At 41.2% G+C, this 22,222-nt stretch overlaps 1 protein-coding gene and 1 long non-coding RNA gene across 2 annotated transcripts in view; both read left to right on the plus strand.

Annotated features, from left to right (window-relative positions):
- LOC111753191 (membrane-spanning 4-domains subfamily A member 4A-like) overlaps positions 1-22,222 on the plus strand; it is a 262,670-nt gene that overhangs the window by 221,676 nt on the left and 18,772 nt on the right. The gene's annotated exons all lie outside the window — the stretch shown is intronic.
- LOC135231634 (uncharacterized) overlaps positions 1-22,222 on the plus strand; it is a 43,132-nt gene that overhangs the window by 8,066 nt on the left and 12,844 nt on the right. The gene's annotated exons all lie outside the window — the stretch shown is intronic.

The following is a 22,222-nucleotide window of genomic DNA, read 5'->3' on the forward strand; positions in this document are numbered from 1 at the left end:
CCCCAGAGACAGACCCCTGCAGCGGCCTGCTCCCTGGTTTGCAGACAGATGAGGCCTGTCTACATGGGTCCAGCAGAGGCTCCAGAAGTTGCAGAGGGGCCTCCTGCCCCTGACTTCTACAACCCTGGCTCCTGCCACCTCCTCATGACCCAGCTGCTGCTGTCTTCTGAAAGCCTCCAGCCAGCCCCATAATTGCCACAGGTAGCCTGGCTCCTCTGCCTACCTCAGGAATAAGAAGCACCAAATCAGCGGTGGTCAGTGTGGCTTTACTCCCTCTCAAAAACTTCACCCTCTTCCTTCTCCCCTTCTTGCCTGGACTCCTTGTTAATGTGCTTAATAGCTGAATAGTAGATTTTTTACAACTTTCATAAATTATAAATCTCATATAATGATACAGTCAATAAGTGAGGGTAGGTATATTTGGCTAAATATGTTTTAAAAAATATTCATTTTGCCACTTTTCCCTTAAATACAAAGTCCACAATGATAGATATGAATCTAAATTTCAAATCTCCCTTCAACGGTCCAAACATCTAAACAGAACACACAAACAAAAGCTAACCAGGAATCCAAATCCGTTGCCGTCAAGTTGACTCCGAATAATAGCGACCCTGTAGGACAGAGTAGGACTGCCCCATATGGTTTCAAATGAATGGCAGGTAGATTTGAACTGCTGACCTTTTGATTAGCAGCTGAGCTGTTAACCACTGCAGCACCAGGGCTCCTAAACTGGCAGTACTTATCTGTTATCAAGAGACAACCAATTTGTGTTTTTCTCTCTTTTCACAATAAGAAAGAACAATTATTCACAGATCAGTCATAACCTGGGTGATGGGCATCCATTTGGGAGCTTGTTTCTGTCTTACGAAGCCAGTCTTCATTGGGTGGATTTCTGTGGCTTCAGTCAACATTGACCATCTATATCACAAAACAGGAGCAAGGCGTTTACCCTTCTCTGGCTATGTATGGTGGTGAACCCCTTCCTTAATTGATTCTGGTCACCTAGGGGCTTCTTTGTGAAACATTCCCAAAAATGCAGCAGCCAGTTAAGGCTCCAGGGTAATCCCAAACGTTCCTCTCCGCAGGATTATGAAGTTCTCAGGATCTATTTTAGTAAGATTTCATCATGCAGTTGCTTGTAATGGTCTACAAAATGACTGCAAATTCTTCATTGATTAACCCCTTCCAAAACTGGTCGTTGTCAACTCTGACTCACAGCAATTCTATAGGACAGAGTAGAATGGTCCTCTAGGGTTTCCAAGGCTAATCTTTAAGGAAGCCAACTGCCACATCTTTCTCGCCCAGAGGGGCTGGTTGGTTCCGACAGATGACCTTTCAGTTAGCAGTAAGCTCTTGACCACAGTGCCACCATGGCTCCTTGATTAACCCCTTACCTTGATGGTCCTGCCCTCCATTGTTGGTGTACCCCAACTGAATTATTTTTTAAATGCAATACCGCCAACAGGGGTAAACAATTTATGGAAAAGCTGCCTGGGTTCCTCTGGCTGGAGCTCCATCTGTCAGCCAGGGAGAGCAAAGCTCAGCTGAAGGAGAATCTGAGCGCACCTTTGGTTTTTCTCAGGGCTGAAAGCAGGAACTGCCATTTGTTTGCAGTTCCCTATGAATTCCTTTTGTTAGCTGCTTAAACCCTGATGGCATAGTGGTTAAGAGCTAAGGCTGCTAACCAAAAAAAAAAAGTCAGCAGTTCTAATCCACCGGGTGCTCCTTGGAAACTGCATGGGGCCGTTCTACTCTATCCTGTAGGGTCGCTATGAGCCGGAATTAACGCAGAGGCAACGAGTTTGTTTTTTTTGTATGCATTCCTCTTGCTAGCTGCTGACGTCAAGGTACTGTCATTTCCGTTTTATACCAAAGGTAGCTCAGCAACCACACCAATATCAAGTTTATTTCCATTCCTTTTCTCAAAACCATCCTTTTATTTTATAGATAATTCCATTAGTGACTCGTGGCTACCCCATGTGCTACAGAGGAGAACTGAGCAGTGTAGGATTTTCTCAGCTATAATCTTTACAAAAGCAGGTCTTCAGGGCTTCCTTCTGTGGTGCTGCTGGATGCGTTCAAACCAGCAACCTTTGCGTTAGCAGCCGATTACAAACAGCTTGCATCACTCAGGCTCCTTGTGGCAGTTAGACAAGGCTTGATTTCAAAGAAAAACTCACAGAACCCAATACGAAAATGCTCACAAATCTATGGTTTATTGTAGGAAAAGGATACAATCTAGCCCTAGAGTTAAAGCAAGGATAATCATACCAGGCTGCCTGACAGCAAGGGGTCCAGAAATGTCAGGTATGAGTTCCGATTGCCCTCCCTTTCTCTCTGTGATGCATATTTTATTTCTCTTAGGAACTCAACAGAGCACATTGTTGGCCAGGGTTTTTTATACCTGGTTGCCCATATAGATATAGTTCTGACTACACAGCCAGCTCCCATGTCTGAGAGTTCTAGGAGTCTCATGAAGGGAAACTGCAAATCACCAATCTCATTGTTACCAATAAATAATGCTGACAAGTTGAAAAAAATTACCTGGAAGCTCCTCACACCCATGGTTATAATGCAACACTGTTACTCAGTATGCTGCCTGCCTTGACTAAGGGTAAAACAAAAAAAAAAAGAGTGTACAAAATGGTGAAACAGTTCTCTCCATATATAAGGAAATATGTGAAATTGTAGAAAGAATGCTTTTAAAATGGATTCAAAACACCACTAAATTCCTCTGCTTGATTAAAAATCTTGGAGCAGAGTATGGCACACAGAAACTGCTCAACCACTGATATCCACAGTAACAACCATTATTATGTATAAAGCACTATATGCATGGCAGCCACTGCTTGCTCAGCAAATTTCACAACAGACAGTACTACTCCCCTATAGGGTTTCCAAGAAGCAGCTAGTGGATCTGAACTGTCAACCCTTTTGATTAACAGCTGAGTCCTTAACCACTATGCCACCAGGGCCCCACAATCATATGAGGGACACAAAATCTCATGGAATTTTTCTAATTATCTTCAGTTTCAACTTGAACTCGTATATGAGCAATTGATGGTCTGTTCCACTGTCGGCCCCTGGCCTTGTTCTGACAGATGATGTTGAGTTTTTCCATCATCTCTTTCCACAGATGTAGTAGATTTGATTCCTATGTATTCCATCTTGTGTGATCCAAGTGTATAGTCACTGTTTACGTTGGTATAACATTTATTAGCAATGAAGAAGTCGTTGGTCTTGCATAATTCCATCATGCAATTTCTGGTGTCATTTCTATCACCAAGGCCATATTATCCAACTGCAGATCCTTCTTTGTTTCCAACTTTTGTATCCAAATCACCAGTAATTATCAATGCATCCTGGTTGCATGTTCCATCAATTTCAGACTGCAGAAGTTGGTAAAAATCTTCAGTTTCTTCATCTTCGGCATTAGTTGTTGGTGTGTAAACTTGAATAATAGTCATATTAACTAGTTTTCCCTGTAGGCATATGGATATTATCCTATAACTGACAACATTGTACTTCTGGATACATCTTGAAATGTCCTTTTTGACGATGAAAGCATGTCATTAAGGCTGACTCTACTTTGAAGAGGTAGCTCTTCCACAGTTGTCTATTGAGTTTCTACCAACATCAGGGCCTCATCTTCTAGCACTATATCAGACAATGTTCTGCTAGAATTCATAAGATTTTCTCTGGCTAATTCTTTTCAGAAGTGGGCCACTGGGTCCTTCTTCCTAGTCTATTTAGTCTGGAAGCTCAGCTGAAACCTGCCCAACATGGGTGACCCTGCTTGTATTTGAATACTGGTGGCATAGCTTCCAGCACCGTAGCAATACTCAAGCCTCTACAGTACAACAAACTGACAGACATGTAGGGGACAGAAATATAGCAAGAACATAGAGCCACTTGGAAGCATTATTTGGATATAATATCGTTGTCCTCAACAAAGTTCAGGGTCTTAATGGAAAAAAATTAAATATAGAAAAAGACTACCAAGGGTATTTAATAAGAGAGGGCACACAATTCCTAAACCCTGTGAACGTACATCCGAGAAAAGAATGTAGAGATTCCTTTGCATTTGAGAGAAAAATTTCATATACAACAATTTTGGCTTCTACAGCATAAGAGAAATAACAGAGATTTCTTAAAGCACGGACAATATCATACATTGAGTAAGCCATTTGTGAGAAGTTGGAGAGGTGTGGAGTTGTGTCTGAGAGAAGGCAAAGTGTATGCAATACCACCGGTGAATGCGAAGGACCAGTTGCTGAGGTCAGTTTTTGTTGCAGGGCAGCTGGTAAAGGGGCAGAACATTCCTAGCAAAAAGTTCAACGTGTAGAAATGCCTTGATATAGGAAAAAGTTTGCTGATTTGGAAGAATTGAAATGAGTCAAATAAATTTGAGGCTTTGAAAACAAGAAAGAGAGAGATTCAAGGTAAGTTTAGGGTAATAGATGTGGGCTAGGCAGCAGAGGTTCTCCTCTCAACAACGCTAAAATTTTTAACTTTATACTAAGAGCAAAGAAATGCCAGTGGAAGATTAAAGAGGGTAACACTATTGTCAGGAGAAATGGTGGCACAGAAGTTCAGTACTCGCCTGCTAACCAAAAGGTTGACAGTTTAAACCCACCAGCTGCTCCCTGTAATCCTTAAGATCACAACATTGGAAACCCTGTGGGGCAGTTCTACTTTGCCCAATAAGATCACTGTGAATCGGGTAGACTTGCAGCACTAAATTTTAACACTCTTGTCTCTTTCCTTTTTAAAGCAATGACTCTGGATACAGAGTGGGAATGAATTATCCATACAGGGCCAAGAGTGGACACGGTACAACACTGGGAAACTAAGGGAAATATTTCTTAGAAGTTAGATGGTAAGTTGGGCTGGGGAGATAGAAGTACACAAAATTGAAAAGCGGTTGTGATGTGGGATCAAAAGAACATAGTTGATCAGACACAGAGGGTAACAGAAGGCATCAATGATGACGTCCCGGGTTTTTAACATGAACAACTGAGTGAATTATGGGGCCTTCCACTAAGAGAAGACCCTTGGAGTATTCCGTTGCTCTCTTAGTGTTCTTGTTATCTTTAGTTCTCACCACTCTATATTGGGGACACATTACAGGGATCCAAAATACTCTTCTCTACACAGTTCTCATTGTGCCTCGTTACTTTCTTTGAAACAGAAATTTTTAGGAAGGCTGTATATTTTCTGTTTAGGTTCTCAAATGTTGGAAGTGAAAGTTAATGCTCTTCCCCTCTGAGAGAGTTTGCTAAATGCAGATCAAATTATAAGCTTTAATATACTAACTTGAATTTAAGATCAGTTAGTTCTCCCAGGTTAAAATAGATTAGAGGTTGTGGATTAGATTTAAGGTCAAAATCAAGGCCCTTATTTATTCTATCCTCCTCTCTGAAATCTAGATAGTGTATTCTGCCCAGGGGATGCTCAAATATACAGTTCAGTCCGAATACACGTATTTGGCCACTACTGTTGAGGGTATTCCCGCTCAGAGTAGAACTGCACCATACGGTTTCCAAGGTTGTGATCTTTAGAGAAGCAGACTGCCACATCTTTCTCTCAAGGAACAGCTATTGGGTTCAAATGGCTGACACTTTGGTCAGTGGCTGAGTGCTTTAAGCACTGCTCCCCAAGGCTCCTATATCTACTTGTCTTAGGCTGAGTTCCCTCAAGAAGCAAAATCAGCAAAGCATGTATATATACATAGACAGAGAGAGAGATTTATATCAAAGAAATGGTTCACATGGTTGTAAAGGCTGTAATATCCCAAGTCTGCATGTCTGGATATAGGCTTTTCCTGATTCTCATAGCCACATAGGCTGGTGAACCCAAGATTAGCAGGTTGAGGAGCAGGGCTCTTTCTCCCAGGCTGTCAAGACAGACAAATCCCAAGATAGGCAGACAAAACTGCAGGTAAGCTGCTAGCTTTAGTGCCAAGAACCAGAGATCACATGAACAGGAACCAGCTGCAGGATCTAAAACAAGCAAAAACCCCCAAGCCTGCCAGAATATCCTCTCACATTCAATGCAGGTCACACATCCAAAGAAAATCCGCTTGAACTGATTGGCTACTCACAGCAGATCCATCATGGGGATACCTGATCACATATCAAATCTCAACGAGGAAGCGACTACAACATCACACAATGGTGAAAACACTGAGAATCATGGCCCAGCCAAGTTGACACACAATTTTAAGCATCACAGTTCACCCCTTGTCAGCCTGGCACCTGTGCCCATCTCCTTAAACCATATAATCTCTGAATAAAGATAATTATAAAGTCATACTTGCGCCTAACATGAGACAATAAATGCACATACAACAGAAAAAACACTGGCCCTGTTTACATCTTATATTTTACAAGTGAAGGAAACAAAAATATTTGGTGCACACATACGAAGCAGAAATATTCATAACAGTTACGGTCCTCGTTTCTGCAACTTACCATGTTGCCATAACTGGTATTTAGAACTGCTTTCTTCCACCACCGATTCTGTATTCCCTTTGCCCTCAGCAAGCACCTCAGCTTTGTCATGGTTCTTTGCGTGGTGGGGTGACCCAAAACTTCATTCCTGAAGGGTCTGGGCCATTAGTAGTCATGTTGTATTGGGTTGCTGTAGTTTTCCATTGACTTTAATAACAGGGAAAGGTAGTACTAAAAAATGCTCTAAGGAACCTCCTACATTCCAAACTTACTCTTCTTTACCTCCATTATGTAATATCAAACCAATTTCCTCTTGGTAATCAGGATCAATCACACCAGCCGTTATGGTAACTGCCTTCTTTGCCTGTTGATCCAGAGGTACAAGGAGCCCAGAGTGGCAAAGTGACATTCCTAGCTTCCAGATCAATGAAATCAGTGATTTGTCTCCAGATGGAAGCATTCGTCTCTTTGAAACTAAGACCTATAAACCTGCAGAAAATAAGGTCCTGGGGACAAGAAGCAAAAATCTTTCGTGAGGGTCACTAGGGTTAATAGTGAGTGGTGCTAGTCTCATTTCTACTGCATGATTCCTGGGCCCATGAATCCTGGCTTTGAGTGGAACAGCACCATATATTGGATGCTGGTTTAGAGTATATACAGCCTCCTGGAGAACATTGCCCCAACCCTGCAAGACATTGTCACCTAGCTGATGCTGTAATTGTGTCTTTAGAAGGCAATTCCATTGTTCTATCAAGCCAGCTGCTTCAGGATGATGGGAAACATGGTAAGACCAATGAATTCCATGAGGACGGGCAAACTGCTGCACTTCATTTGCTGTGAAGTGAGTCCCTTGATCTGAAGCAATGCTATGTGGGATGCCATGACAGTGGATAAGGCATTTTATAAGTCCACAGATGGTAGTTTTGGCAGAAGCATTTCTTGCAAGGAAAACTTATCCATATCCAGAGTAAATGTCTATTCAAGTAAGAACCAAATGCTGCCTTTTCCATGACGGAAGTGGTCCAATGTAATCAACTTTGCCACCAGCTTGGTGGCTGACCACCTTGAGTAATGGTGCCATATTGAGGACTCAGTTTTGGTCTCTGCTGCTGGCAGATTGGGCACTCAGCAGTGCCTGTAGCCCAGTCAGCCTTGGTGAGTGGGAGTGCATGATGCTGGGCCCATGCATAACCTCCATCCCTGCCACCATGGCCATTTTGTTCTTGAGCCCATTCAGGAATGATGGGAGTAGCTAGAGAAAGATGATGAGTGGTTTCCAGAGCACACATAATCCTACCCACTTCATTGTTAAAATCCTCCTCTGCCAAGGTCATTGTTTAGCGAGGCTTCACATGAGACACAAACACCTTCACTTCTTTGGCCAATTCATAGATGTCTATCCACATAACTCTTCCCCATAAATCCTTGTCTCCAATTTTCCAATCCTGTTCCTTCCAAGGCCCTGACTATCCAGCCAAAACATTAGCAACAGCCTGTGCATCTTTACACAAATTGCACATTTGGACATTTCTCCTTCTAAGCAAAGTAGAACTGCCCAGTAGAGACTCCAAGGAGCACCTGGTGGATTTGAACTGCTGACCTTTTAGTTAGAAGCCATAGCACATAACCACTATGCCACCAGAGTTTTTTTTCTCAAAGATTTCATTTTACTTGGATCCAGAATCAACAGCCATGGAGCAGCAGTCAAGAAATCAAGAGATGGATTGCATTAGGCAAATCTGCTGCAAAGGACCTCTTTAAAGTGTTGGAAAGCAAAGACATCACCTTGAAGACTAAGGTGCACCTGACCCAAACTATGGTATTTTCGACCTTATCGTATGAACGTGAAGGCTGGACAATGAATAAGGAAGACTGAAGAAGAATTGATGCCTTCAGTTGTGGTGTTGGTGAAGAATATTGAATATACCATGGGCTGCCAAAAGTAACAAATCTGTCTTGGAAGAAGTACAACTAGAATGCTCCTTAGACGCAAAGATGGTGAGACTGCATCTTACATACTTTGGACATGTTGTCAGAAGGGATCAATCCCTGGAGATGGACATCATACTTGGTAAAGTACAAGGTCAGCAGAAAAGAGGAAGACCCTCAAGAAGGTGGATTGACACAGTGGCTGCAACAATGGGCTCAAGCCTAACAATGATTGTAAGATTGGCGCAAGACTGGGAGATGTTTTGTTATGTTGTGCATAGGGTCTCTAGGACTCAAAACCGACTGGAGCACACCTAAGAGCAACAGTATCCTTCCAAGCAAAGTGAACAACCAGGTGCACTGCTTGAAGTTCTGCTCACTGGGAGCTTTTCCATTCACCACTATCCTTCAGGGAGGTTGGAAAAAGATTCTGTGATACTACCGGTGTCCACTTTTTTTTTTAATTTTTATTGTGCTTTATGTGAAAGCTTAAAGTCAAGTCAGCCTCTCACACAAATACACCTTGCTACCTACTCCCAGTTGATCTCCCTCTAATGAGACAGCCCACTCCCTCCTACCACTCTCTCTTTTCGTGTCCATTTCACCAGCTTCTAACCCCCTCTAATCTTTCATCTCCCCTCCAGGAAAGAGATGCCAATATAGTCTCAAGTGTCCGCCTGATCCAAGAAGCTCTTTCCTCACCAGCATCCCTCTCCAACTCATTGTCCAGTCCAATTCCTGTCTGAAGAGTTGGCTCTGGGAATGGTTCCTGTGCTGGGCCAACAGAAGGCCTGGGGGCCATCGCCACCGGGGTCCTTCTGGTTCCAGCCAGACCATTAATTCTGGACTTTTCACGAGAATTTGGGGTCTGCATCCCACTGCTCTCCTGTTCCCTCAGTGGTTCTCTGCTGTGTTTCCTGTCAGGGCAGTCATCAGTTGTAGCCAGGCACCATCTAGTTCTTCTGGTCTCAAGCTAATGCAGTCTCTGCTTTATGTGGCCCTTTCTGTCTCTTGGTGTTCGTCATTCTCCTTTGATCCAGGTTTGTTGAGACCAATTGATGCATCTTAGATTGCCGTTTGCTAGCTTTTAAGATCCCAGACACCCCTCTCCAAAGTGGGATACAGAATGTTTTCTTAATACATTTTATTAGGCCAAGTGACTTAGATGGTCCGCAAAACCCTGACCCTGCTACACTGGTCTTCGAAACATTCAGTTTATTCACGAAACTTCTTTGCTTTTGGTTTAGTCAAGTTGTGCTGACCTCACATATATTGTGTGTTGTCTTTTCCATCACCAAAAGCGCATCTTATCTATTTAATTAGTGAATACCCCTCTCCCACCCTTCCTCTCTCTCCTCTCTCGTAACCATCAAAGAATATTTTCCTTTCTGTTTAAGCTATTTCTTGAGTTCTTGTAATAGTGGTCTTATACAATATTTGTCCATTTGCAACTGACTAATTTCACTCAGCATAATGCCTTCCACATTCCTCCACGCTATTAAATGTTTCACAGATTCATCACTGTTCTGTATCGATGCATAGTATTCCATTGTGTGAATATACCTAAATTTATTTATCCATTCATGTGTTGATGGGCACCTTGGTTGCTTCCAGCTTTTTGCTATTGTAAATAGTGCTGCAGTGAACGTCGGTGTGCATATATTTGTTTGTGTAAAGGCTCTTATTTCTGTAGAATATATTCCGAAGAGTGGTAGCTCTATTTCTAGCTTTTTAAGGAAGCACCAAATCAATTTCCAAAATGGTTGTACCATTTGACATTCCCACCAGCAGTGTTTAAGTGTTCCAATGTCTCTACAGCCTCTCCAACAATTATTACTTTGTGTTTTTTGGATTAATGCCAGCCTCGTGCGAGTGAGATGAAATCTCATGGTAGTTTTGATTTGCATTTCTCTAGTGGCTAATGATCGTGAGCATTTCCTCATGTATCTGTTAGCTACCTGAATGTCTTCTTTAGTGAAGTGTCTGTTCATACCTTTTGCCCATTTTTTAATTGGGTTTTGTCTTTTTGTAGTTGAGTTTTTGCAGTATCATGTGGATTTTAGAGATCAGGAGCTGATCGGTAATGTCATACCTAAAAATTTTTTCCCAATCTATCGGTAATCTTTTTATTCTTTTGGTGAAGTCTTTGGATGAGCATAGGTGTTTGATTTTTAGGAACTCCCAGTTATCTGGTTTTCTTCTACATTGTTAGTAATGTTTTGTATACTGTTTATGCCATGTATTAGGGTTCCTAATGTTGTCCCTATTTTTTCTTCCATGGTCTTTATTGTTTTAGATTTTATATTTAGGTCTTTGATCAATTTTGAGTTTGTTTTTGTGCGTGGAGTGAGGTGTGGGTCTTGTTTCATTTTGTTAAATATCATCTGCTCATATGTGGATGGATTTATGTTTGGATTCTCAATTCTGTTCCATTGGTCTATGTATCTGTTATTGTACCAGTACCAAGCTGTTTTGACTACTGTGGCAGTATAAGAGATTCTAAAATCACGTAGAGTGAGGCCTCCCATTTTGTACTCCTTTTTCAGTAATGCTTTACTTATCCGTATGAAGTTGGTGATTTGTTTCTCCATCCCATTTAAAAATGTCATTGGAATTTGGATTGGAATTGCATTAAATCTATAGATCCTTTTGGTAGAGTAGACATTTTTATAATGTTAAGCCTTCCTATCCATGAGCAAGGTATATTTTTCTACTTGTGTAGGGCTCTTGGTTTTTTGCAGAAGTGTTTTGTAGAGGTTTCTTTGCATAAGTCTTTTCCGTCTCTGGTAAGATTTATTCCTAAGTACTTTATCTTCTTGGGAGCTACTGTAAATGGTACTGATTTGTGGATTTCCTCTTAGATGCTCTTTTTGTTGGTGTAGAGGAATCCAACTGATTTTTGTATATTTATCTTGTATCCTGATGCTATGCTGAACTCTTCTATTAGTTTCAGTAGTTTTTTTGAGGGTTTTTAAGGGTTTTCTCTGTATAAGATCACGTCTTCTGCAAATAGAGATACTTTTATTTCTTCCTTGCCAATCTGGATGCCCTTGGTTTCTTTATCTAGCCTAATTGCTTTGGCTAGGACCTCCAGCACAATGTTGAATAAGAGCAGTGATAAAGACCATCCTCATCTGCTCCCCAATCTCAAGGGGAATGCTTTCAGGCTCTCTCCATTTAGGATTATGTTGGCTATTGGCTTTGTATAAAAGCCCTTTATTACGTTGAGGAATTTTCCTTCTATTCTTATTTTGCTGAGAGTTTTTATCAAAGAACGGGTGTTGAACTTTGTCAAATGCCTTTTTTGCATCAATTGATAAAATTATGTGATTCTTCTCTTTTGTTTTATTTATGTGATGGATTACATTAATTGTTTTTGTAATGTTGAACCATTCCTGCATAAAAAAAAAAAAAAAAAAAATTCCTGCATACCTGGTATGAATCCGACTTGGTCATGGTGATTTTTTTTTTTTTTTTTTTTTTTGATATGTTGTTGACTTCTATTGGCTGGAATTTTGTTGAGGATTTTTGCATCTATGTTCACGAAGGATATAGGTCTGTAATTTCCTTTTGTTGTCATGTCTTTACCTGGTTTTGGTATCAGGGATATGCTGGCTTCATAGGATGAGTTTGGGAGTATTACATCCTTTTCTACGTTCTGAAATACCTTTAGTAGTAGTGGTATGAACTCTTCTCTGAAAGTTTGGCAGAACTCTGCAGCGAACCCGTCTGAGCCAGGGTATTTTTGTTGAGAGTTTTTTGATTACCTTTTCAATCTGTTTTTTTTTTTTTATGGGTCTATTTAGTTATTCTACCTCCGTTTCTGTTAGTTTAGGTACGTAGTGTGTTTCTAGGAACTCATCCATTTCTTCTAGGTTTTCAAATTTCTTAGAGTACAATTTTTCATGGTAATCTGATATGATTCTTTTAATTTCAGTTGGGTCTGTTGTAATATTTGGGTTATTTGCTTTCTCTTCTGTTTTTCTGTTGTCAGTTTGGCCAATGGTTTATCGATTTTGTTGATTTTTTCAAGGAACCACATTTTGGTCTTGTTAATTCAATTGTTTTACTGTTTTCTGTTTCATTTAGTTCTGGTCGAATTGTTAGTTGTTTTCATCTGGTTTGTTTTGTTGCTCTCTTTGTATTTGTTCAAGTCGTAGGGATAATTCTTTGATTTTTGGCCCTTTCTTCTTTTTGGATGTGTGCATTTATTGATATAAATTGACCTCTGAGCACTGCTTTTGCTGTGTCCCAAAGGTTCTGATAGGAAGGGTTTTCATTCTCATTGGATTCTGTGAATTTTTTTCTTCCATCCTTAATGTCTTCTATAATCCAGTCTTTTTTGAGGAGGCTATTGTTCAGTTTCCAAGTGTTTGATTTCTTTTCCCTGCTTTTTCTGTCGTTGATTTCCACTTTTATGGCCTTATGGTCAGAGAAGATGCTTTGTATAATTTCAGTGTTTTGGATTCTGCTAAGGCTTGCTTTATGACCTAATATGTGTTCTATTCTAGAGAAAGTTCCATGTGCACTAGAAAAGAAAGTATACTTGACTGCTGTTGGTGGAGTGTTGTGTATATGTCTATGAGGTCAAGACAGTTAATTTGGCATTTAGATCTTCTATGACTTTTTTGAGCTTCTTTCTGGATGTCCTGCCCTTCACCGAAGGTGGTGTGCTGAAGTCTCCTACAATTATTGTGGAGCTGTCCATCTCACTTTTCAATGCTGATAGAGTTTGTTTTATGTATCTTGCAGCACTATCATTGGCTGCATAAATATTTAATATGCTAATAAAAAAAAATGCTAATATCTTCTTTTTATATTGTCCGTTTAATCACTATATGGTATCATTCCTGATCCTTTCTGATAGATTTAACTTTAAAGTCTATTTTGTCAGAAATTAATATTGCCCCTCCTGCTCTTTTTTGATTGTTGTTTGCTTGATATATTTTTTCCATCCTTTGAGTTTTAGTTTCTTTGTGTCTCTAAGTCTCAGGTGTGTCTCTTGTAGGCAGCATATAGATGGATCATGATTTTTAATCCATACTGCCACTCTCTGTCTCTTTATTGGAGCATTTATTGCAATTACATTCACTGTAAATATGGATAGATATGAATTTAGTGCTATCATTTTGATGTCTTTTTTGTGTGTTGTTGACTGTTTCTTTTTCCCACTTAATTTTATGTGCTGAGTGGATTATCTTTATAAATTGTCATCCTCATATTCTTTGTTCTTGATTTTGTTTCTGCTAAGTCTCTGTTTTTTTCTTGTATTTTATTTTCGTGTGTAGGATAGTTTGTCTGCTTTATGGCTACATTATTCCTTACCCTATTTTTCTAAATTTAAACCTAACTTTTACTTCTTTGTATCACCATATCTTCCTCTCCATAAGGAAGATCTATGACTACATTCCCTAGTCTCTCTTTATTGTTTTAATGTTGTCTTCTTTTATATAATAATATCGCTGTTATCCTGTTTTGAGCTTTTTTTTTTTTTATCTGATATACTCTTTTGATTTCCCTGTCTGGGTAGACATCTGATTGGTCTGCCCAGTGTTCTAGTCTGGGGTTGATACCTGATACTGTTGATTTTCCTACCTAAGAACTTTCTTTAGTATTTCTTGTAGTTTGGGTTTGGTTTTTATGAATTCCCTAAACTCCTGTTGATCTGGAAATGTCCTAATTTCACCTTCATATTTGAGAGACAGTTTTGCTGAATATATGATTCTTGGCTGGCAATTTTTTCCTTCAATTTTTTATATAAGTCATCCCATTGCCTTCTTGCCTGCATGGTTTCTGCCAAGTAGTCCGAGCTTATTCTTATTGACTCTCCTTTGCAGGTGACTTTTCGTTTATCCCTAGCTGCTCCTAAAATTCTCTCTTTATCTTTGGTTTTGGCAAGTTTGATTATAATATGTCTTGGTGACTTTCCTTTAACACCTACCTTATGTGGAGTTTGATGAGCATCTTGGATCAGTATCTTCTCATCTTTCACAATATCAGAGAAGTTTTCCACCAACAAATCTTCAATAACTCTCTCTGTATTTTCTCTTATCCCTCCCTCCTCTGGTACTCCAATCACTTGTAGGTTATTTCTCTTCACAGAGTCCCACATGGTGCTTAAGATTTCTTCATTTTTAAAAATTCTTTTATCTGATTTTTCTTCAAATATATTAGTGCCAAGTCCTTTATCTTCAGGTTCAGAAATTCTGCCTTCCACTTGCTCAAATCTGCTTCTCTGACTTTCTATTGAGTTGTCTACTTCTGTAATTTTATTGTTAATCTTCTGAATTTCTTCTGATTGCTGTCTGTCTATGGATTTTTCTAGCTTAATAAATTTTTCATTATGTTCCTGAATAATCCTTTTAATTTCCTCAATTGCTTTATCTGCGTGTTCCTTGGCTTGTCCTGTGTATTGCCTCATTTCTTTCCTGATATCTTGAAGGGTTCTTTATATTAATCTTTTGTATTCTGCCTCTGGTAATTCCAGGAAGGCACTTTCATCTAGAAGATCCCTAGATTCTTTGTTATGAGAGCTTGTTGAGGTGATCATGGTCTGTTTCTTTATGTGACTTGATATTGACTGTTGTCTCTGAGCCATCTATAAGCTATTGTATTAGTTTATATTATGTTTGCTTACTGTGTCATAGCTTCTTGCTTTGTTTTCTTTTAATATTCCCAGACGGTTGCTTTAGTGAGCTAGCTTGATTATTTTTACGTTTGGAGCTCTGATGTCCTGTGCCCTGATGGCTAGAGCTATTATTATGTATATCAGTCTAGGATTCCATTTACTATTGTTGTATGAATTCAGTTCAGGTGTCCAGTTAGCTGATCATCAAGTGTGTGGCACAGGCTCTGTCCTAAAGTCTTAGAGGGGCAGGGGTGATTGGTGTAGGTACCAGTATCTGGTTGCAGCAGGGGGTCACACTCTTAACAAGGCAGGGGCTGAGAATCATCCCCCATGTGTCTCTGAGGAAAGTGTGTCCCTGTTCCCTAGAGGGTACAGGTGGGTGGTTTCTGCAGATAGACCATGGGCACCCAGTGTTTTTGGTTGTAAGGACTGGTAGGTACCAGTTATCCTTAGACCCCTGTCACTGGTAGCTGGATGACCTGAGTGGAGCTACCAGTCCTTAGGCCCCTGATGTGGGTAGGTGAGGACCCTGTTTAATAGGCAAAGTAATGTTAAGCTTCAAATACCCACCTCTCTGCCAAAGAGCTGAAATGGTTGCAGTCTGCCAATAAGGGCCTATTCTCCTGAAATAGGCCCACACAGGTCCATGCAGAGGGGAAAGGTACTCAAATCCATGGACAATTTATGCCTGGACATGAGCCGCTTCTGTCCTGAGCTCCCTCATTTAGTGGAGCTGGCAAATTATCTTTTCCCCCAAAAGCAAATTTATTCCTTCCCCAGTGCTGGAAGGATGGCCCTCGATGCTCAACAGGGCCTATCTCAAGCCCAGGGAAGTCAGCCACTGAAGCTGGCTTAGAAGCAGGGAGCCATGGTAAAATATACACAAGTACTTAGCTTTTGCTGAGAGCGCTGTTCTTCTCTGGTTCCGGAGGTGTGAGTAGGCTGTGTGGCTAGCTGCATCTCCCTGACAAAAATGTGGCCGAATGCTAGTACCAGCCCGCCGCTTCCACTCCTGGCAATAGTGCCTGAGAGCTCCCTGCGATTCAGGTCCAGCAACTCCTCTCCTCTTCTGAACTATCTCTTCCTTCTCCTGACACTCAGTTCATTTTCAAAGCTTGCCTTAGATGTTCAAGGCTCCTAGCTTGTTGTAAATATACTCATTTCAATTCTTTTTCGGGTCTTTATTGTAAAGAGTGCTCACCAGAAGCATCTGCTATCCTGCCACCTTGGCTCCACCTCTGGCTGTCTACCTTTGAGTGGTGCCATCATATTGCCCAGATCCATCTGTAAACCAGGTATGACTTTTCTCTTCTTCAGTCAACTGATCATAAGGGACTCCTCGTGTGGCCACAGGGGCACACTGAGAGATAGAAGGTAATGTGACACAAATGGAGACCATGTGCATGAGGGCCACCTTCTCAGGCAACTTACTTGTACCATCAGTTCCTGCTTGGAACTGATCTCTTATATACCACTTCCATTTAATGATGGAGTGCTGCTGTGCGTATCCGAATTTATGACTCTGTGGATCAGACAACACCTAGTTCATGTTGGCCAGCTCAGGCTGCATGGTGACTTGGTGTCCCATGGTTAAGTGTTCAGACTCTAGTAAAGCCCAATAAAAAGCCAAAAACTGCTTCTCAAAAGGAGTGTAGTTATCTGCACAGGATGGCAGGGCTTTACCCAAAAATCATAGGGTCTGTGCTATGATTTGCCAATAGAGGCCTGCCAAAGTCTCCAAATAGCATCTCTATCTGCCATGGACTCTTCAAGCACCATTGGATCAGCCAGATCATATGGCCCAAGGGACAGAGTGGCTTGCACAGCAGAATGAACATGTTGCAGAGCCTTCTCTTGTTCTGGGCCCCACTCAAAACCAGCAGCTTTCGACTTGATAAATGGGCCAGAGTAGCACACCCAAGGGAGAAATATGCTGCCTCCAACAACCACAGAATCCCACTAGGCATTGTTTCTCCTTTTTAGTTGTGGGAGCAGCCAGATGCAAAAACTTTTCCTTCACTTTAGAAGGAATATCTAGACATGACCCATACCACTACACCCTCAGAAATATCACTGAGGTGAAAGGTGTCCAAATTTTTGTGAGATTAATTTCCCACCCTCTAACAGGCAAATGTTTAACTAATAAGTCCAGAGTCATTGACACTTCCTCTTTACTAGGCCCAATCAGCATTATGTCATCAATGTAATGGACCAGTGTGATGTGATGCGGAAGAAAAAAGCGATCAAATTCCCTGAGGACTAAATTTTGACATAGGGCTGGAGAGTTGATATAATGCTGATGTAGGCAACTAAAGGTATATTGCTGGCCTTGCCAGCCAAAGGCAAACAGTTTTTGATGGTCCTTTGAAACAGGCATGGAGAAAATGGCATTAGCCACATCAATAGCTCCATACCAGGTACCAGAAACCCAAAATCCACTGCCGTCAAGTCGATTCTGACTCACGGCAACACTTTAGGGAGATTTACTAATTTGTTCAAGCAATGAGACTACATCTGGAATAGCAGCTGCATTTTGAGTAACCACTTGGTTAAGTTTTCAATAATCCACTGTCATTCTCCAATATCCATCTTTTTTTAATTTTTTTACACGCGTGTAATTGGTGACTTGAATGGGGATCTGGCAGGAATCACCACCCCTACAACCTTCAAGTCCTTGATGGTGGCAAAATCTCTGCAGTCTCTCCAGAAATGCAGTATTGCTTTTTCTTTACTATTTTCCTAGGTGGGGCAGTGCTAATGGCTTCCACTTGGCTTTTCCTATCATAATAGTCCTTTCTCCATTTGTCAGAGATCCAATGTGGGGTGCTGCCAGTTGCTGACTATGTTGATTCCAATTATGCATTCTGGGACTGGGCAAATCAGTGCAGGATGGGTTCAGGGACTCACTGTGAGACAGACATGAACCAAGACTCTATTAATAACCTGACCTCCATATACCCCCGTTCTGACTGGTGGGCCATAGTGATCTTTTGGGTCTCTTGGAATTAGTGTAAGTTCAGAGCCAGTATCCAGTAATCCCTGTAAAGTCTGATTATTTTCTTTTCCCCATGAACAGTCACTCTCATAAAAGGTCATAGATTCTTTTGGGGAAGGCTAGGAGAGAAATTAACAGTCTAAATTTTTGTCAGTGTATTTGAGTAATTCCTCAAGGAGACCCAGCCTCCACTTCATTTACTGTGTTGTGGGTCTTTAAACTCACTCAAGTCTGGGAATTGATTGAGGGACCCTGACCCTTTATTCTCGTGATTCAAGTTAGATTGCTGTTCACCTGACCTAGAATTTATCTATTTCTGCAGATCAGGAAATACTTAATAGCCATCCTCTCTATTTTAGTCTTAGGGACACCATGACTAAGTAGCCCATGCCATAAGTCCATATGAGTCAGATTATTCTGATTAGTGCTTTGACTTTGCTGTTGATTACTGTAACCATGGCCACATTGTCTTTGTCGATTCAGTGGTGCCACTTGGCCTCTACCACCACAGGCTCCAATCAGCCCCATTGTACTTAGGTGTCTTACTTCCCTCTGTCAAATCGGACTTACATAAAATATCAATCACAGCAGTCTTCAGTGATGCTGGGGCTCGCTTCACAAATTTGTTCCTCACTGTTATGGGAAAAGGTGTGTCACCCAAGCATTCCACGTGTGGTTCTGTGGGTCTAAACTGATAAATCCACTCTAGGATGCTAATTTCTCTAAGCCTTTGAATATCTTCTTCTGCAGTATACCAAGTCAGGTCTGATACTTCACTTTGGTTTAGTATAGACCACCTAATAATCCATGTTTCAGCAACCCAACCATAATGGTTAAAGTTGTGTGTCAACTTCACTGGGCCATGATTCTCAGTGGTTTGATAGTTGTAGGATGTTGCAGTCACTTCCATGATGACATTTGATATTATGTGATCACCTTCATGGTGAAATCTGCTGTGGGTAGCCAGTCAGTTGAAAGGGATTTTTCTTGGGTGTGCATCCTCCACTGAATGTAAGTGGATATTTTGGCATGGCTTGAGGGATTTTGTTCCTTCTGGATTCTGCAGCTGCTTCCTGTTCATCTGACCTCTGGTTCTTGGGACTTGAGCTAGTAGTTTACCTGCGGTGTTGGTTGCTAATCTTGGAATTCATTGATCTTCATGGCCCCTGAGCAACAGCTCTACTCTCTGAGCTGCCAATCTTGGTTTCATCAGCCCCTGTGGCTATGTGAATCAGGAGAAGCCTCTATTCTGACCATTGGACTTGGGACACTCCAGCCTCTAGAACTGTGTAAGCCATTTCCTTGATATAAATCTGTCTCTCTACATATATATGTGTGTATTTATATTTGTATTTATATTTATATGCTTTATTGGTTTTGCTTCTCTAGAGAACCCAGCCTAAGACACCAACCAAATAAACTATTAGATACTTTCCTAACTTCTCAAGCTGAAACATTGGATGAAGAATCGGGGCTTAGTGAGCCCATATCAATAAACTCAGAGTGATCCATCTTTATGTTCCTTGCACCATTATCCTACACCCTTAATAGCCATTCCCACACACAGTCTCCAGGTTTGTTTGTACATATTAGAAAAGTCAAGCAGTTCTTTTGGAGTGTAACATACATCCTCCTGGGTTACACTTTGTACTTCACCTTTTGGGGCTCACTGGGACTTAAGATTTGTTATAGGTCTAGAAGCCAAAATCAGTAGAGAAACGTTTTGAGGACATTCAGCATTGTCTTGTAAAGCATCTGCCTCAGGTGATGTCCCAGGGGATGACCCAGAAAGAGGAGCTTTAGATGCAGCTGAGTTAATCTCATTAGATGGGAGTGGAGGGGCTAACAGTTCTGGTGGCAGTAATGATTCAACGGAATTTAGGGGCGCAATGTTTCCAGGTTCCTGATTATTTGCCCATATGTGCCATTCCCAGGTTTCAAGGACCCCATTTCTTTCCAATCAATGCCTTCACTTTAACTTCAGATACTTCTCGAGTTTGGCAGTTAAGTTGGCATTGTAATTCAGCCACGCTTACAATAAAACTCTCAGTTTGGTTTTTGGAATTATCAGCTGTTACTACAAGAAATAAAGCTTTCTCTCAAGGCACAAATGGAAACTCCGAAGTCATTTCTGCAGTGCATGAGATTGACTCTGAAGGCCTGAGTTTTCTTTCACCAGTTTGTCTAGCAATAGTAGGACCAACCAAACAGCTTCTTTACGCTTCTCATTAATACAAAATTGTAGAATCGTATCATACATGCAATCACCCAGAGCCTCAGCTTTCGCCAGTACCTGATCTACTGGTGGTAATATTTTGCATATTTGAATTGTCACCTCATACTATGGATTAGCAGTGCCCTCTTTACTATACTGGTAGCAGAGTCATCAACATCTTTAAGACTAACAAGACTTGGGAACCAATTTAGAGAAAATTCATCCTTACAATTTGTTTCTCTAGAATCACCGTTGGTACCAAAGGTCTTAAGCTGGGTTCTCTAGAGAAGCAAAACAAGTAAAGCATATACATATACATGGAGAGAGAGAGAGAGATCAAAGAAATGGGTCACACTGTTGTAGAGGGGGTAATGTCCCAAGTCTGTGGGTCAGAATAGAGGCTTCTCCTGATTCACATAGCTGCAGGGGCTGGCAAACCCAAGATGTGTAGGTTGGAGAGCAGGGCTCTTGCTCACAGGTTGTGAAGATCGATGAATCCCAGGATCAACAGGCAGGACTGCAGGGAAGTTGCTAACTCCAGTCCCAAGAACTGGAGGTGAGATGAACAGGAGCCAGCTGCAGGATCCAGAGCAGGCATAAGACCCTGAGCCCTGCCAGAAGATCCACCTACACTCACATCAGACCACATGCCCAAGAAAATTCCCTTTCAACTGATTGGTTATTCACAGCAGATCCCATCATGAGGGTCATCACATATCAAATCTCAACAAGGAAGTGACCACAATAACATAAGACTGCCAAAACCCTGAGAATCATTACCCAGCCAATGTGACACACAGTCTTAACCATCACACTACTGAATAGAATTTAATATGTAACCTAATTTATAAACTCAGTTATCATCAAAGCACAGTCTGCAATAGAAAGAAGAGCTCCCCTGGTATGCCTTTGCCTGGTCCTTTGTTACAATGTGATGAGTCGCTTTTTTATGGCCTTTCTAAGTCCCACCCAAGTGATCGAGTGGGACTATGCAAATAAGATAATTGTAGCCACCAAGGGGATTGGTCAGTTTTGCCTTAAGAGAGAGCTAATTCCAGAACAGAGAGAAGACGTCACCACTCCAAGGAAGACTAGCTAGGAACCAACACATTTTTGGACCAAAGATCCTTGCACTGAGAAGCTCATTGAATGAAGAGTCTCAGACAGAGAGAGAGTTGTAACACTGAATGCAGTGAGAAATGTGACAGAAACCCAGCAGCAGGAAATAGTGGGTTAGCATCGACGGCACTGGTTTTTTTTTTTTTTTTTAATCCCAGACCATGGAGAAAGCTGAGTGTCTTTGGACAAAGGCCAAGGGCCAGGGAGAGTCACATGTGCTAGCATGGCTGGGAAGAGGCCGTCCCAATGGATGAACTTTGTCCTGAGTGTTCCTAAGCCTGAATTGTAACTGTTACTTCCCTAACAGACCCCATCATTGTAAATATTGTCTGTGAGTTCTGTGTGGCCATTGCAATGATTTATTGAACCCAGCAGAGAAGTAGAGCGTGCGGTAGGAGGGATGATTGGTGTCAGAATTGGTAAAGATGGCTGAGAGAGGAGACATGACTAAACTTCGTCTCATAGGAATTAGCCTTGGCCATTGCTCTTGAACCTCCTTCTGCCTTGTCAAGTTCCAGAAGGTCAGATACCACCCTCACATCATTTACACATGTGTCTAGTTTATTCCATGAGAGCAGGAAGCTGACGACAACTCTGACTCTGCTGAAAAATCTTTGAAAAAAACTGGAAAAGATAAATAGCCACAAACACTAACCACATGGCAAAACAAATATCATGCTCTCAGGAATCATGTAAATACATCCTTTTTCCCTCCCCAAGATGCAGTAAATCAGGCATGTAGAAATAAATTCTCTCTTTAATATGTTATGAAATATCCTAATAGCTGTATAACTTAGTGAAGGAATACAGGCCAGAGATTTTGTTATGGAGGAGCCTGCCTCAAAGAGTTCCTCTCCTGTCATTTCCTGGACTTCATTCTGTAT

The sequence above is a fragment of the Loxodonta africana genome, chromosome 7 (assembly GCF_030014295.1).
Source record: "Loxodonta africana isolate mLoxAfr1 chromosome 7, mLoxAfr1.hap2, whole genome shotgun sequence".
Taxonomy (NCBI): domain Eukaryota; kingdom Metazoa; phylum Chordata; class Mammalia; order Proboscidea; family Elephantidae; genus Loxodonta; species Loxodonta africana.